Here is a 16,832-nt window from a genome sequence, read left to right on the forward strand (position 1 = left end):
TGAGAATTTAGCTGCGTTTATACACGCATTTTGCAGGAATTACCCGCGTTAATACACGCGATTTTTAGGAAATAGCCGCGTTAATACACACAATTTTTAGGAAATAGCCGCGTCAATACATGCGATTTTTATACTATCATTAAAAACATATTATGATTTTGTGTTTTCTGGTTTGTACATAGGATGTCATCAACCTCTTCAAGCAGTTCTGGGGAAGATGAGACAATGCGTCATCGTAATCACGATGTGTGGTTGGGACAACGGATCAAATGTATGTGTAATCAATGTCAAGGATGCATTGTACGAGCACGTCGAATTACCTTGAATCACATCTCCATGTATGGAGAATGGAATCAAACAGGTTTAGAGGTGAGTAGATGTAAATTGATGGTATTCAAATGACTCATGGTATCCAAATTAAATTAATAGAGTTGTAATATATAAACTCTAATTGAATCAGGATGCAGTACCACACCCTAACATGGTACCCTACGCGCGACGAGAGCATGCAAAGCGTCGACGAGATGATGCGGGAGCTTTGGGATCTATTGTCAGAGATGAGTGGAAAAGGGATGACAATAGCCCTGCACCCCACGAAGTTGTGGAAGAGGAGGTGCTTGATGATATGGTGCGGAATCTTTTTAAGGATGATCCCAAAGGTATGGACGACGATGATATGGAACAAGAGCATCTTTACAAGGCTTCATCGACACTGGTGTTTGAAGGGTGCACATTCTCTGTTTTACGTGCTTCACTTGAACTACTCAATATACAAACAGCTTATGGATGGAGCAATGCAAGTCTTGACGCATTATTGAAGTAAGCATTCTAACTTACAAATTTGAATTAGTGGTTTAAGGTTTAGGATTTAAGACTAATTATAATTGATGATATTGGATGCAGGCTATTATCAAACATGCTTCCAAAGGAAAATAGACTACCCGCCTCAAGAGACATAGCGAGGTGCTATGTGACATCTCTTGGAGGACTGGATTATGATCGCATACATGCATGCGTCAATGATTGCATTCTCTTTCGTGGGACGCATAAGAAGGCTCTATAATGTCCCACTTGTGGTGAAGCAAGGTATAGAACAGATATGAAGAGTTTTGATGTACCTCGTAAAGTCTTGCGACACTTTCCTATAATTCCTCGCATCAAACACGTGTTCAAGTGCAAATCCATAGCAGAGCTCATGTCATGGCATTCCTCACATTAATCGGATGATGGCATGTGGAGAATTCCCGCAGACACTCCTGCTTGGAAGCATATTGAAGATGAGTGGCCCAGCTTCAAAATAGAGCCCAGAAACTTGAGACTTGGGCTGGGTCAAGCTTGGCCACGAGAGGTGGGTGGGCACGTTCGTCTTCCGCCTGCACCATGGATTATATCAAAGAAAGAGGAGAAGCAGGTAAAGCAGGCCATCACCACTTTGCATACTCCCACTGGATGCATGAGATCATTGAAGGGAGCCTTTACAACCACTAAGAAAAGAGGCGTTGAGCAACTATATGGGTTGAAGTCCCACGATTGGCACAAGATGCTTCAAGTAAGTGTTTTCCAAGTCTTGTACGTACGTTGAAATTAAATTTTGTAATGCCATAAACCATACATACATGTGCTCTTATGTGCGCAGTTCATACTACCTACTAGCATCGACCATTGTGCAAATAAGAGTTTGAAAAAATGTATTTATAAGATGGGCGAGCTTGTGAGGTATGTAAAACCCATGTCAGATCACCCTTCATTATACCTTGCAAAATGAACGTGCATGAGGTATAACGTACTATTTATTTTATTTTCAGATATGTTAGTTCCAAAGCAATTGATCCAGCCACGTTGGATGATGCGCGTGTTATGGTAGTGGAGGTGGTTTGTTTGGTAGAGGAGACTTTTCCGCGAACCATTCTCACAAGTCAACTACATCTCATTGTGCATTTAGTGGACGAAATCGCTTTATGTGGTACTGTGCATGCACGTTGGGGATGTTCTTCCTAGAGCGCTTCATGAAGACCTTAAAAGACTTTGTGAGGCAAAGTGCAAGGCCTAAAGGAAGCATGGCCGAGGGTTGGTTGATACAAGAGTCTCTTGTATATATTTTAGAATTTCTTGGTCAGGTGGACAGCTCTTTGCCACGACTATGGAGCAATGAAGAGGACTTGAGGATGACCTCTATTGTGCCTCAAGGAAAAGGACAGAGTAAAGTAATTGACAGAACATTGATTGATGATCTCAATTTCACTTGTATCCTTAATAGTGATGTGATGAGCAGATGGGTTACAAGATATAAGGATGCAAAGACAAAAAGGCAAGCTGAAAGAGCTCTCTTTCGGAGGCAACATGGCTCTCGGAAGGCGTACCCTAAGCATCTAGCAACACTTCCGAATGATATCCATGTTGATTGGTTGCATGAGAAAATGGAGAGAGCAGAGAGCGACGAGGGGCTGCATATCACGGCGGAAGAATGGGAGTATGCACGAGGATGCATGTCAAAGGTACATAGAACTAATGTTTTGCATTAGTTGTAAGTGATTTGCTTTTAATATTTATTCACATTGCTTACACAAATATTGCTTCTATTTTGGTCCAGTGCACTATGTTCAATGCTATATGGTGTGAAGGCAAGCATTTTCGAACACAAAGAATTGATGAAAAGAGAAATACACAAGATTGCGGTGTCATTAGTAGCTTTGAGGGAGCTAATGGAAAAATGGATGATTATTGTGGCATAATCCAAGACATATTTAGGCTTGACTTTCGTCGCTTCTTTGTGTATGTTTTGGATGTCAAATGGCAAATGAACGTGGTGGAAAAAGGGCCTGATGCAACGATAAAACGCCATGCAAGTGGATATGTAACTATTGACTCTACAAAGTTCTGGCAAACAAAGAAAGATAGGCTTGTATTGCCACAACAATGTGAGCAGGTATGCATTTTTTTACTAATGTGTTTCATATACATATATATCTAAGTTCGCGTACCCCTTGACTTTTGATATGCTAATTAATTACTGTACTATGTGTATTTGAGTAGGTTATCTATCTACCAATGGTGCATGACATCAAATGGTGGTACGTCATCCCTATTGCACCACGTTCCAAAGTGATGTATAATACATTCACTGATATGGAGCATATGGAGGATGTAACAAGCCGCAATGAAGATGATGTCGAACATGCCATTGAAGATGTTATGATCGATGATCAAGAAATAAGAGATGATCATGATAATGAGGATGAGCATGCCATTTCTCATGATCATGAGAATGACCCTACCATTGAGGATGATGGTGATGTTGATGAGGATGATCAGGACATCGATACCATTATCAATGGAGTACCGAATATCGATAGTGGAATAAATTTAATCGTAGCCTTACAAATTGATCAAATGGATATTGATGTTGATCGTTTGGCAAGGATGGATCTTATTGAAGATGAGATCGAACCCTAACCGATTATCACTGTACGTTCTAAATTGATGACATTTCTATCATCTCATATGCATGATTTATTTTTGAATATATTTCATTGTTGTAAATGCATGTAGTGGGATTGTGTAATGATGTATACTGTAATGTACTATGAGATGGTTTAAAGAAAATAGTTTTTAATTTTGTAAAGGAATTCAGTTTTTCTTCAGTTTTTCTCTGCCATGCGTGTATTAATCCGTGTATAGTGGCGTGTATTAATCCGTGTATTAATCCGTGTATAATAGCATGTATTAATCCGTGAATATTACCGTGTATAGATGCATGTATTACTGCATGTATATAAACGCATTTATACACGTGTTGATAAATGCAAATATACACGCGAATACACGCGTCCGATTCTATTCAAATACAAACGCGACCATACACGCGCTCGTAATTTATCGCGTGTATGAAACGCATGTATGGCAGCATTGTCTTGTAGTGTAAATTAGATGAAAATATTACGCTCATGATTATTCAAGAAAGCATGGGCTTAATTGATTATGAAATAGACTATAATGTCCATGGTGATAGAGATCAAGCACGACAAGTATTCGATGAGGTTATCAAATGTGTCCCAAAGCATAAGCTCCTTCAAAAATAAATATGGTTGTGTTATTATTTAGTAACCATTGGTGATAGATTGTATAAGTATTTTTTATTCTTTCTTACTATCTCTAAGTATAAAAAAGATCATGATTGTTATTAATATAGAGCTTGATTATGTTTCATGCAGAAACATGTCATTAAATATCTTGAAGTTGACCTATGACAATAACAAATTGTTGGATATGATCTTCTTTGAGGAGATGCCGCAATTGGGCTTTTTTGGATATCATTATAGCCTAAAATGGGAAGTTCTTGGCTTTGATGGGTGGGATGATATTAATCCTCGATATATAGGATCCTTACAAGCTAGATGACAATCTCAAGCTCCTTTTAATCAAAGAGGCATTGGGATTATTAGATGGCTTTTACATTGTGGGTAGTAGATGTAGGAGCTGTGAGGAAAATTGCTTCATTTTTAGGGAAATATTGAAATGCATTCCATTGAAAAAGTTAGTAAAGATAATGTAATAAGATTTAAGATTATTGATGGATGGGTCTCTCTCTCTCTCTCTCTCTCTCTCTCTCTCTATATATATATATATATATATATATATATATATATATATATATAGCAATAGTTATTATTGCGCTTTATTTTTTATTTAGTGTAAAATATAGTTAGGAGAGGGCAAAAAAATAGAGAGATCATAAGTTTGTTATTTCATGTGTCTTTGTATGTGAATGTGTAGAAGCAAGCACAAGGACGATTGAATCAAAGTTAGAGCTTTCGAGTATAATTCTCTCTTCAACTTGAGGTTAGTTCTTTTGATTCCGTCACTGTCTCTCTCAATTTTTGTGTTAAAAAGGGATGCATAGAGTGAGGATTACCCACAGAGAGAGAGAGAGAGAGAGAGAGAGAGAGAGAGAGAGAGAGTGGATTGTGTACATCAAGATACTTTTTTAATCTCTTTCTATCTTATGAGTGTTTTGTTGTTGAAAATCTGATTGCAAATATTAGTGTAATATTGATATGTTAGAAACCTTTCATTATTTGGACTTCTGCCTTTGAGATTGTTCAGAATATTTAGAATATACAAATTGTAGTAGCCTTGGAGAATATATGCATTTAGTATCTTATATTAATTGTGATAAATATTCTTAAAAAAGTAAAAAAAAAACCTTTCATAGACAATTATATGTGTCACTATGTTCTTCTTTTTGTTGCAGTATACATGTAGGTTACTGTTAAAACCCTAAGATCTCTCTAGATAATTGTTATGCATAAACATGCAGAAATCAGGCATAAACTCAACCACCCAACCACCACCGAGCCCAAGGGATGCACACATGAATCATAAATGAAATACATCATACCTCTACCTTGATGTCCCATACCATCAAGAGGTATAACTCCAATCCAATAGCATGTAGCTATAGTGTGAAATGGTAGATGAGTAGATATGGATCTCTACACAAGAGACCATAGCATAAGCCTCAAGCTTCCTAGCCTCCAAGCCCCCTTGAGTGTGCCCCATGCCCCTATTATATAGGAGGGCCCTCAAGTGACTCTTGACTTTCCATTCCTCATGTGTCACCCTTGGATGCCTGACCCTAACCTTAACCCTTAAGGTTAGTCCTAACCTTGCTCCACTAGAGCTTTTTCCCATGCTCCCATGCTCACAAGCCTAATGTGGGTTAGCCTCCTAGTATATGCACACATAATGTGTATATAGCATAGCACACATAATGTACATATAACATACTTCCCCTCTCTCAAAACATTGCACTCTTGCAATGAAAAGAAGGAGAACTGCACTGAACAATCTCAACCGACTCCCAAGTTGAATTCTCAATTTCCCTATCTTTCCACCTAATTTTAACCTCAGGGATTAGTCAACTACAAAGTTTCCTTTCCCTGAATTCAAGTACCTTATCAGGTTCATGTGGAACATAGGATAATTCATCGACTTCAACGAGTTCTTGAGGAGTAACTGTGTCATCCTCCTCACCTCCCAGTTTCCCTTTCAATCTATCGATATGAAAGACTGGATGAACTCTAACAATTGGAGGTAGTTTTAGTTCATACACAACCATGCCAATCCGATATATAACTCAAAATGGACCACAATATCTAGGAGATAAATTCAAGCATTTTTCCATTGACAAAGTCTGAAAATCTTTAGGAACATTAAAATAAACCAACGCTCCTGGTTCAAAAGACCGAGATGAGCGTCCCCTATCAGCATAAAACCGTGCCCTATCATGAGCACTCCTGATAGAATCCCGAGCTTCGGTCAGAATTTCTTGCATATCTCGCAAGAAATCCCTCGATGCATCAAGCTCGATGTCCTTAAGACTGACATCAATAGGTGCCCTGGGTTAATACCCATACATAAGTATGCAACGGACTAAAAAACAATAGCCATAAATTTAGAACTGTTATAGGAAAATTCCATCATTGGAAGATATTTCCCAATATGATGATTTTCTAGAGACATACACGAAGCATATACTCTACTCTGTTTGCCCATCAGACTACTGCGGCGGATGATCAGAGCAATTCACATTCAAAGTAACTTCCTCGTTGTAAACCTTTCGGAATAAAGTAGGAAAGCATGGCATTATAACAGCAGAAACCAGGGATTGATCGGCGCCCCGACATACCCACATCTCCATATGGAATAATCGACGTCTCGAGTTACCCATATCAACATAGAGAGTCATCAACGTCTCGATGAGTCACATATATCCATCCATAAACCTATCAGGTTGATTGTGTAAATCACCTAAAGTACGGAACTAGAGAAAGAAATGCCAATAAAGGAAGAATCCAAATTTCCTTATCCGAACACAACAAGTGAAAATGCCGACGAGATTTCCCTCATCAAAACATGCAGGCTATAGATAAAAGAAGTTTATCTAAAGAATGCCCACAGTATAACTTCTAGTGAATTTAGAAAATAAGATTGTCTATGAATGTTGAGGTCAACATGCTAAGTGATGTAAGCAAAGCAACAATCTTGAGCCCAAATTATCCCATAAGATAATATATGTGAGGGATCACTAGCGTATGATACCACCCATACATACCTTAACAATTTGAAACTCCCTAGTATGCCGTCTAGGAAAATATGAATAAAATCCTGTAAAAAAGGAATAAGATGGCCTTATCCAGACTTTCACATACTAAACCTGTCTCTATATACTTGAGACTACATCAAGGAATAACTCCTTCTGAGAGTACATCATTAGAAAAAAAATTGAATTATTGGCGCCTTTCTAATGATAACTACCCAAAACACAATAAAGTTAGGGTAGAAAAATAACTCACCTAGATACATAAGCAACTAGGTATCTGAGTTGGAATATGTACAAGACTACAAGGAACATAGTCCAAAATCATGTGCAAAAAACAAAGGCAAATGCTACCTTCAAAGCACATGTAAATATTCAAAAGATCAAAAGATCCTTATAAAACCATGGATAAAAGCATAGAAGCTCCTCGAATCCATAAAAACCATAGTTGATCATAAAAATCAATGCATACCATCTAATGGACATAAATCATACCAAAAGAAGCATTAAAATTGGTGGCCAACTCATCATCAATCCGGAGTATATGAACGTTATGTTGTTCAAATAAAACTCCAAAGTAAGAAAGTGAAACACATGTGTGTAGCACTCAATAAAAAACCCCTAGACACACAAGTGAACTAGGCAGCACCTGATGAGTCCATATAAACTTGGAAAACATCCAATAAAATCCACCAAAACAAACCGATCAACTAACCCATGATATAATTTGTCTTAGGCTTAAGAAATTAAGCACAATCCACACTTTAATAAGTGCCAAAATAAATTATCATGGAAAAGTGTCAAAGGTGAAACACACTTTGAACGAAAATTATAGCCATCAAAAGAAATTAAGGAACACGTCCAAAAAGAATGGCTAAACAATGGTAAAAAATCATGAATACATCGTTTAGAATTAATCTAAACATAAATATCCATTAATACGAGATATAATCATATTAATAATATGCGAATAACCCGCATCTATCTAATGTCAGCACGAGGAAATGTACTTCAACATTAAATAACCCTCAAAAATATTAAATTCTCGAGAAAAAAAATTATCATGATTTTTTTCTAATTTTCCCAAATTTTACAGGGTCTCAAAATATAATAATTTTGAATCCCACCAAACCTATCTTATGGCATTCCAAACCTATATTTTTCCAGAAAATTTTTAGCAATTAATTTTGCCAAAATATCATTGATATTTTAAAAAATACCAATTTTTAGGATTTCTAAATATAATATCTAGAATATTCCTAATTTTCCCTGAGAATCCCATCGTTCACGAAATTTCCAATTCCATCCGACAATTCTCAAATCCAATGAAAATTTTTAATTTTAATGGATTTTTCTAATTTTCTGGTTCAAAAAATATATTTTTAAAGGAATTTGAATGGTCATGGGCGCCCGAATGGACACACCACATGCCAAACACCAACCCCACATTTTTCCAAAATTTAAAATAACCTCTGTCTAATTTTCCACTAATTTTTAGGAATTTTTTGAAATTTTTAATCAACCCCGAACGCATTTAGAATACGAACGGTCAAAAAATTTCGGAATTCCAACGGTTTTCCCGGAATACGAAAAGCCAAAAGTTTTGGGAAAATGAAAAGACAAAAAAAATCGAAATGTGAAAGGTCAAACGTTTCCGGAATACGGAAGGTCAAAAGTTTTTCCGGAATTCGGAAAGCCAAAAGGTTTCGGGAAAACGGAAAGCCAAAGGTTTTCCGGAAGATGAAAGGCCAAAAATTTTCAAGAAGAAATTTCCAGGAATTTTCAGAGATTTTTTTCCTCAAATCCTGTAATTTTCAGTAATTTCCACGCTTTTTCCAAGCTTTTTTTGAAATAAATTCAAAAGCTTTTTTTGAAATAAAAAACTCATTTTTAAAAAAAATGAAAAAAATGCTTTATTGGCTTATAGCCAATTTGATTTTTTTAAGGGGGGGCGATTTTTTTCGCCCGGCTGCAGCGCAGTCCTCCCCCCCCCCCCGGTCGCCTGCGCGTGGTCAATCTGAGAGAGATGGAGGGAGTGAAAAACTCCCTCCTCACCTTCTTCTCCCCTCTTTCCTCTCCTTCACCTCCTTTCCATTCTCTTTCTCCACCCTTCTCTGTTAATCAGAGATTAGCTCAATTTTTAATTAAGCTTTTTTAATTAAACCCTTAATCATAATTAACATTAATTATGATTAATGTTTTAAAAAAATTCATTTTTAAGAGAATTTTCACCCGAAAAAGAGAAAGAAAAATCAGATTTGAGAGGCGGAGAGAACCCCATGCACACGGGAGAGCAATTCATGCATCAAGACGCTGTCCCCTACTGAATTTTCAGTAGAAATTGACAGAAATTTGATCGCATTCCCGCGGAAAAAACCCGTAAAAATGTATAAAAATACATTTTTAATCATAAAAATGCTCAAAAATTTCCAAAAAAATTAGGAAAAAATTTCTAAAAATTATAGAAATTCAGGGAATTCATTCTCTCAAAAATATCCACCATAAAATTTATGGTATTTTTGTAAAAAAATTCCATTAATGCTTGATTTTAACCATAAAAAATAGGAAAAAATAGCATTAACTCACGGAATTTCCCCGCAATGTCGATTTGTCCATTGAATTGTAGTTACATTCCAATCACCAAATTGATGATCCATGTGTAATTCATCAACACAAATCAACAAAAAATAACATTTTATTAGTAAATATTAAAATTTACAAAAAAAATCAACAACAATTAAATAGAGATTGCTCTGATACCACTGTTAAAACCCTAAGATCTCTCTAGATAATTGTTATGCATAAACATGCATAAATCAGGGATAAACTCAACCACCCAACCACCCCTGCCCAAGGGATGCACACATGAATCATAAATGAAATACATCATACCTCTACCTTGATGTCCCATACCATCAAGAGGTATAACTCCAATCCAATAGCATGTAGCTATAGTGTGAAATGGTAGATGAGTAGATATGGATCTCTACACAAGAGAAAATAGCATAAGCCTCAAGCTTCCTAGCCTCCAAGCCCACTTGAGTGTGCCCCATGCCTCTATTATATAGGAGGGCCCTCAAGTGACTCTTGACTTTCCATTCCTCATGTGTGACCCTTGGATGCCTGACCCTAACCTTAACCCTTAAGGTTAGTCCTAACCCATGCTCCACTAGAGCTTGTTCCCATGCTCCCATGCTCACAAGCCTAATGTGGGTTAGCCTCCTAGTATATGCACACATAATGTGTATATAGCATAGCACACATAATGTACATATAACAGTTACTAGGGTTAGGTATATGTTGGCAAAGATACATAGAGATAATTGTAGGTTACTAGGGTTAGGTATATGTTGGCAAAGATACATAGAGATAATTGTAGAGCTTTAAGATATTAATTTTGGATTTTAGCAAAATGGAGCTTCAAAATGATAACAACCGCTCCAAAGATGTAGTGGATGTGGATGATTCTTCCAATGAAGAAGTAGCTTTGTCCATGGCGCTTGAGTTGATGAATGTTTGAGCTGCAAAGCGCCTTGCTCGGTCAAGGTCTCCATCTGGACAAACAAGTTCTAAACGTCTACAAACTATTGCAGTTACAATGCGACGCACTGAGAAAAATTCGATTGCTTGCAAGGAGTACTTAGATGCCCTTTGGGATGAGATTCGTGGAAGTGGCAGCCAAAGGGGAGATACGTTAAGAGATGAGTTGACTCATCATCTCCATCACGTCCATGATAGTAGTGGTCACATGGAGGCAAACTAACTAGACATGATTTCTTTCATGAAGAACATGCATGTTCAAATTGGGGAATGTCTACATGGATGTAATGGGCAATGTAAAGAACACATAGATTCTCTAAAAGATCAAGTGCGTACATTAGGCGTGGAGGTATTGAGTCTAAAGATATTTGTTAATCGACTCAATGCAATTATGAAAAGGACGTGCCGTGTTTTAGAAGCTAGGGTAGTTTCTTAGAGATTTGTGAGGGGGATGATATTTTCTGATCAAGGGTCAAATTGTATTCCAACTTTAAGATTTGGCTCTTCATTTTGGCGATATATATGAAATTTTTATTTTCTCAAATTTAATACTTCTCTCTTCCATCTCTCAATATGTTTCAACTCTACCTTCCTTTATCTCTCTCTCTCTCTCTCTCTCTCTCTCTCTATATATATATATATATATATATATATATATATATATTTGTGTGTGTGTGTGTGTGTGCGTGTATCTCACTGTCTATCTATGTCATTGTCTCTCTCTTTGTCTATCTCAAGTATTATGTTTTTTGAAGTTAAGAAAAATAGTATTCGTTATTTTGTGTTTCGAAGGAGATTGAAGATGGCTAGGAGCTGTACATACTTGAGTTCGAACCAAGTTCGTTGGCTTTGAATTTTGGATGCAACATACATGACTCGTCAAGTGATGGTCACGGACAAGGACTTGCATTCGAAAACAAAATGGTGCTAATTTTACGGATTACTTTAACATAGCTGGAATTGAAACATTTGGAAGGGTTGAAAATGAGGATCATAGTGAAACCCATGGTGGGATTCAAGAAACAGAACAATTCTCAATGCTACGGTTCTTAAAGAACCTATCAATGAACGTCACAATGCTCAAACACATAGAGATTTGGCATGAGGCCCTTTCTCATTTGATTTAAATGAGCTACCTATGGATGATAATTCCCATTCTATAATGTTTGAGGTGAGTGTTTTCTTTTCCTCGAAATGTCAAGCACCCAGCAACTATGGTGGTATATTGTGGAGATTATACTCTTCACTCATTAGGAGCCCTTTCTTACAAGTGCCATTTTTGTGGTGCAATAATTTGGAAGTGTGAGGCGTCAAGAAAGCTTGGAGAATATGTGGGCAAACACTGTTGTGGAAGTGGGAAGGTCTCTTTACTAACATTGGAAAATCCACCTCCTGCATTGGTGGAGTTGTTGCGTGGTAATGATAATGCAAGTAAGGAATACAGAAAGAATATATGCTCCGAATAATAATTCCTTGGCATTTGTTTCACTGGGTGGTCACTTAGATAGTCAGTTCACTAGGGGAGGAGGAGTATTCAATTTTCGAATATATGGTACCACCTATCATCGTGTTGGTTTTGTCATACCTAATAAAACCTGAGATGCGGCTCCTCGATTTGCTCAGCTTTATGTGTATGATACAGAGCATGAGTTAGAGAATAGACTTCATGGGATGCCCTCTTTAAATCATAACATTGTTGAAAGGTTGCAAACAATGATGTATGTACATAATCCATACACCCGTGCACTTAGTTCAATGAGAGAAGTCCACATGCAGATTTGAGAATGGTCATCTCACTGAAGCTTGATCAACCTCACGACAATACTTGGCCCCTACAGGAAGTAAGGTAGAAGCTATCATGCCAGTTCAAGGAGATGATTTTCATGTGGGGCATAGAGACATTCAAATAATGTCACGCACAGGTGCTATAAAAAAAATATCTAACTTGCATCGTTCATATATGTCTCTATTATATCTTCTTCTATTTCCTCAAAGGAGAGGATGGTTGGCATGTTGGAATTCCACTCAATGGTAGGAATAGAGAAGGCTCAAATGAGGATACAAAGACCGTAACTCACCGACAATATTATGCTTATAGACTACAGATTAGGGAAGATACAAATGCATGTCTTCTATGCGGTGGTCATCTTTTGCAATAGTACATTGTTGATGCATATAGTAGCATGGAAAAATCTAGATTAGTATGGATACGCAATAACTAGAAAGCATTGTGTGCTGAAGTATACCAGGGTCTTACAGATATGGTTAATTTAAGCGAGTGGGTTAATAGAGTCTTTATAGGCATTGCTGGACGTAGGGTGGTACTGCCATCTACATATACTGGGGGACCTAGATATATGCATTAATTGTACCAAGATTCAATGGCTATTGTTAGTAGAAAGATGGGTAAACCTGACCTGTTTATCTCCTTTACTTGCAATCCCAAGTGGGATAAAATATAGGCCAATTCAGAGGAGGCAGGGGGAGCCAAAGAGGTCGTGGAAATTGGCAAAGGCAGTATAATGATACACGTGGATGCTTTTATTGTGGTCGTAAGCCTGGACATGTGTAGGCAGATTGTTATAAGAAGCAGGCTGACATGCAAAATGGGAAAATGTAGCAAAACAACTATGCATCCTCAAGCAGAAACAATGAGGATAATGAAAGGTTGTTTGTTATGCAGCATGTCGTTAATGCCATGTCTGAAAATGTTGAAGCAGCACATAAAGATGATGTATGGTACGTTGATTCAGGTGCTTTGAACCACATGACAAGTCATGGGGAGTGGTTCAAGGAGATGAAAAACCTTGAAAGACCAGGTTTTGTGGAAACAGGGGATGACACTGCTCATCCAATTGCCCATGTTAGAGATGTGCCATTGTCTATGCAGGATGGCAAAGTGAAGTACCTTGCAGATGTACTTCATGTTTCGAACATAACAAAGAATCTAGTTTCAGATTTGGTTTAACCGTAATGGTTGTTATGTAGAAGGTTTAACCCTAATGGCTGTTATATAAAAGACTTTAAAGATAAGTGTAGGTTGGTTGCAAAAGGCAACATAGTGGGCAGAATGTTTATATTGAATGTAAATATGCCTGAAGTGAGTGCTGCAATATTTGCAAATGGTTCAAGAGTTGTTGCAGATACAAAAATTTAGCATAAGAGAATTGGGCATGTAAATGTGCAAAGAATGAAGTCTATGTAGACTAAAGAAATTGTGACAAGGCTACCTAAGTTTAAAGTTGAAGGTATGCAAAAAGTTTGTGAAGCATGTCAATTTGGAAAGCAAACAAAACATGTATTTCCACATGACAGAAATGTGAGCAGGAATGTACTAGATGTTGTGCACTCAGATGTATGGGGTCCTGTGAAGATTATGTCTATGTGTGTCTGTAGGTACTACGTAACATTCGTTGATGACCACATGAGAAAAGTGTGGGTGTATTTCATGAAGGAGAAGAGTGAAGTGTTCACTCATTTTCAAAATCTCATAATTATGGCTGAAAAATAGATAGGAAAGCACAATATTCATAACACTCATGGATAGTGTCTTGAAACCTTATTTAGGAAAATTTGTGGTGGTTTTCCTGATGATATCTTGATCTATAGTTGCACTAAGAAAGAACATCTTGAAAACTGGCAAGAATTTGAGTTACTTAGGAAGCATTCACTTTATGCCGCCAAAGAGAGTAAATGTGAATTCTTCGTTAAAGAAATTCAATACTTAGGCCACATAATCTCAGAAGACGAAATTCATATGGATACAACGAAAGTTGAAGCCATATTGAAATGACCACATCCTACAAACTTAGAAGAATTACAAATTTTTCTTGATTTGTTTGGATTCTATAGAAAGTATGTTCAAGATTATGCTAAGATAGTTGTTCCCGTGGATGGATCCGCTCAAAGGAAAGGGAAAGACCTTCGTTTGGGGGGATTCCCAACAACGAAAGTTTTGAAAAACTTAAGGTAGCTATAGCTACAACTCCCATTCTCCAAGTTGTCGATCCGAATCAACCTTTTGTGGTTGAGAAACAGATGCTAGTAATAATGCAGTAGGAGCTGTCCTCTTACAAGGGGGCAAATCTATTGCATTTGAAAGTAAAAAGTTGGACCGAGCTCAACAAAATTTTGCAGCTTATGAAAGGGAGTTATACGCTATTATTCATGCCTTAAAGAAGTGGAGGCATTATTTATATGGTACCAGATTTGAGATAGTCTTCGATCATGAGAGTATCAAATGGCTATCTAGTCAAAAAGAGTTGAAAGAACGCAAAGCTCGATGGGCAGAGTTTCTCCAAGAGTTTTACTTTCAACTAAGGTATAGAAAAGGATGTTACAATGTGGTAGCCAATTCATTGAGTCGCATGCCCGTGGTTGCGTTTTACTCAAATTAAGAGTGATTTTTTGGAATCACTTAAGGGGAAGTGCATTGATAATCCGCATTATGCCCAAGTGTGGAGTTACATAGAGAAGAGGGATCCCTTGACTATAAATAAAGATAGCCCTATTAACAAGATAGACACTTCCACTAGCGGTATGTTTTCAGAGATGTCTCAAGGAGACACATGTGTCACTTAGAAGTGATGAAAAAAATCGTTGAAAGAATTTTTCCATCGATAATGGTTACCTACGTTACAAAGGTAGAGTATGTATACCTCTGGACTCAGACATTAGGCATCGTATTTTATATAAATGTCATGATAATCCGAGTGTTGGTCATCCTGGAATACGAAAGACATATGCACTAGTTAAGAGACAATTTTATTAGTTTGGCTTAAGTAAGGGCATCCAGGACTATGTCTTAAAATGTCAAAAGTGTCAGGTCAATAAAGTAGAACTCCTAAAGGTAGGTTGTTCACTAAGTCCAATAGAGATTCCAAATGGCAAGTGGGACAATATCTCAATGGAATTTATAGTTGGATTACCTAAAACAAACCGAGGCCACGATTCGAATTGGGTAGTCATGTGGATAGGTTGATTAAAATGTGTCAATTTATCCCAAAAAACAATAGTGACTACACCTCAACTAGCCAGGTTATTGATTGAAAGTATCTATCGACTATATGGCTTACCTGCCGATATAGTTAGTGATATAGATACAAAGGTTAATAGTCATTTATGGGGTGCTATGTTCAAGAGTTTGGACACCATGCTAAGTATGAATACGAATGATCATCCTCAAAGTGATGGTCAAACCAAGAGAGTCAACCAAGACTTGGAAGATATGCTATGAGCATATGTAAGTAAAAAGAAACCACTTGGAAAGAATATTTACCCATATTGGAATTTGCTTATAATAGTGCCAAACATTCAACCACGGGATCTAGTCCATTTATGTTGTTGTATGGTTTTCAACCACGAGCTCCAGTGGTCATTGAACTCGAGAAAGAAAAGTTACAAAAGGTTAAAGATTTTCTTCAGGATATCCAAGAGATGATGAAAATCACAAAAGATAATTGTAAGAGAGCTCAGAACCATGCTAAACATTATGCATACAAAGATCGTAGACAAATCATCTTTGAAGAAGGTGACCAAGTGTTTTTAAAGGTTCCTACACATTTCGAATCTTTGAAAATGGGCAAAAGTCCGAAGCTATCTCCAAGGTATTCTAGTCCATTTACAATACTTAAAAAAGTAGGCAGTGTTGCTTATAAGTTAGCTTTACCAAAAAGCTCTAAAGTTCATCCAATTTTTCACATTAGTAGACTGAAAAAGAAGTTGGGTGATGACGATAATCTCGTCAGTCAAGAGATCCTAGTAGAACTTATCGAACCCCCATCCTTACCACACGAACCAAAAAAATTTCTTGGATTTCCAAGAGAAAAGAACTTGACACTCTGTATGACAGTAGTGTTTATTCAGGTGGAACCATAGACTAGAAGAAGGTTCTACCTGGGAAAAAGTAAGGACACTCAGAAAGATGTTTCCAAATTTTATTTTCGATGACGAAAACTCCTCCTAAGGAGGGAGTAATGACAACGGAATTAATCATTGGAAGCCTAGAGAGCACGGGCATCCGGACAAGGCATGAGGGGAGCCAAAAAGACCAGATACGGACTCTAGGGTGATTAAGCACTAATAAGAGTGGTCGACAGGGATTTCATTAACGTCTTCACAATTTCATGATCACGTTAACAAAACCTGTTGTTAACATATTAAAACTTGTGATCACATTGTATATTCACATGAC

This window comes from Cibotium barometz, chromosome 31 (genome assembly GCF_041138505.1).
Source record: "Cibotium barometz isolate CiBa-2024 chromosome 31, ASM4113850v1, whole genome shotgun sequence".
Classification (NCBI taxonomy): domain Eukaryota; kingdom Viridiplantae; phylum Streptophyta; class Polypodiopsida; order Cyatheales; family Cibotiaceae; genus Cibotium; species Cibotium barometz.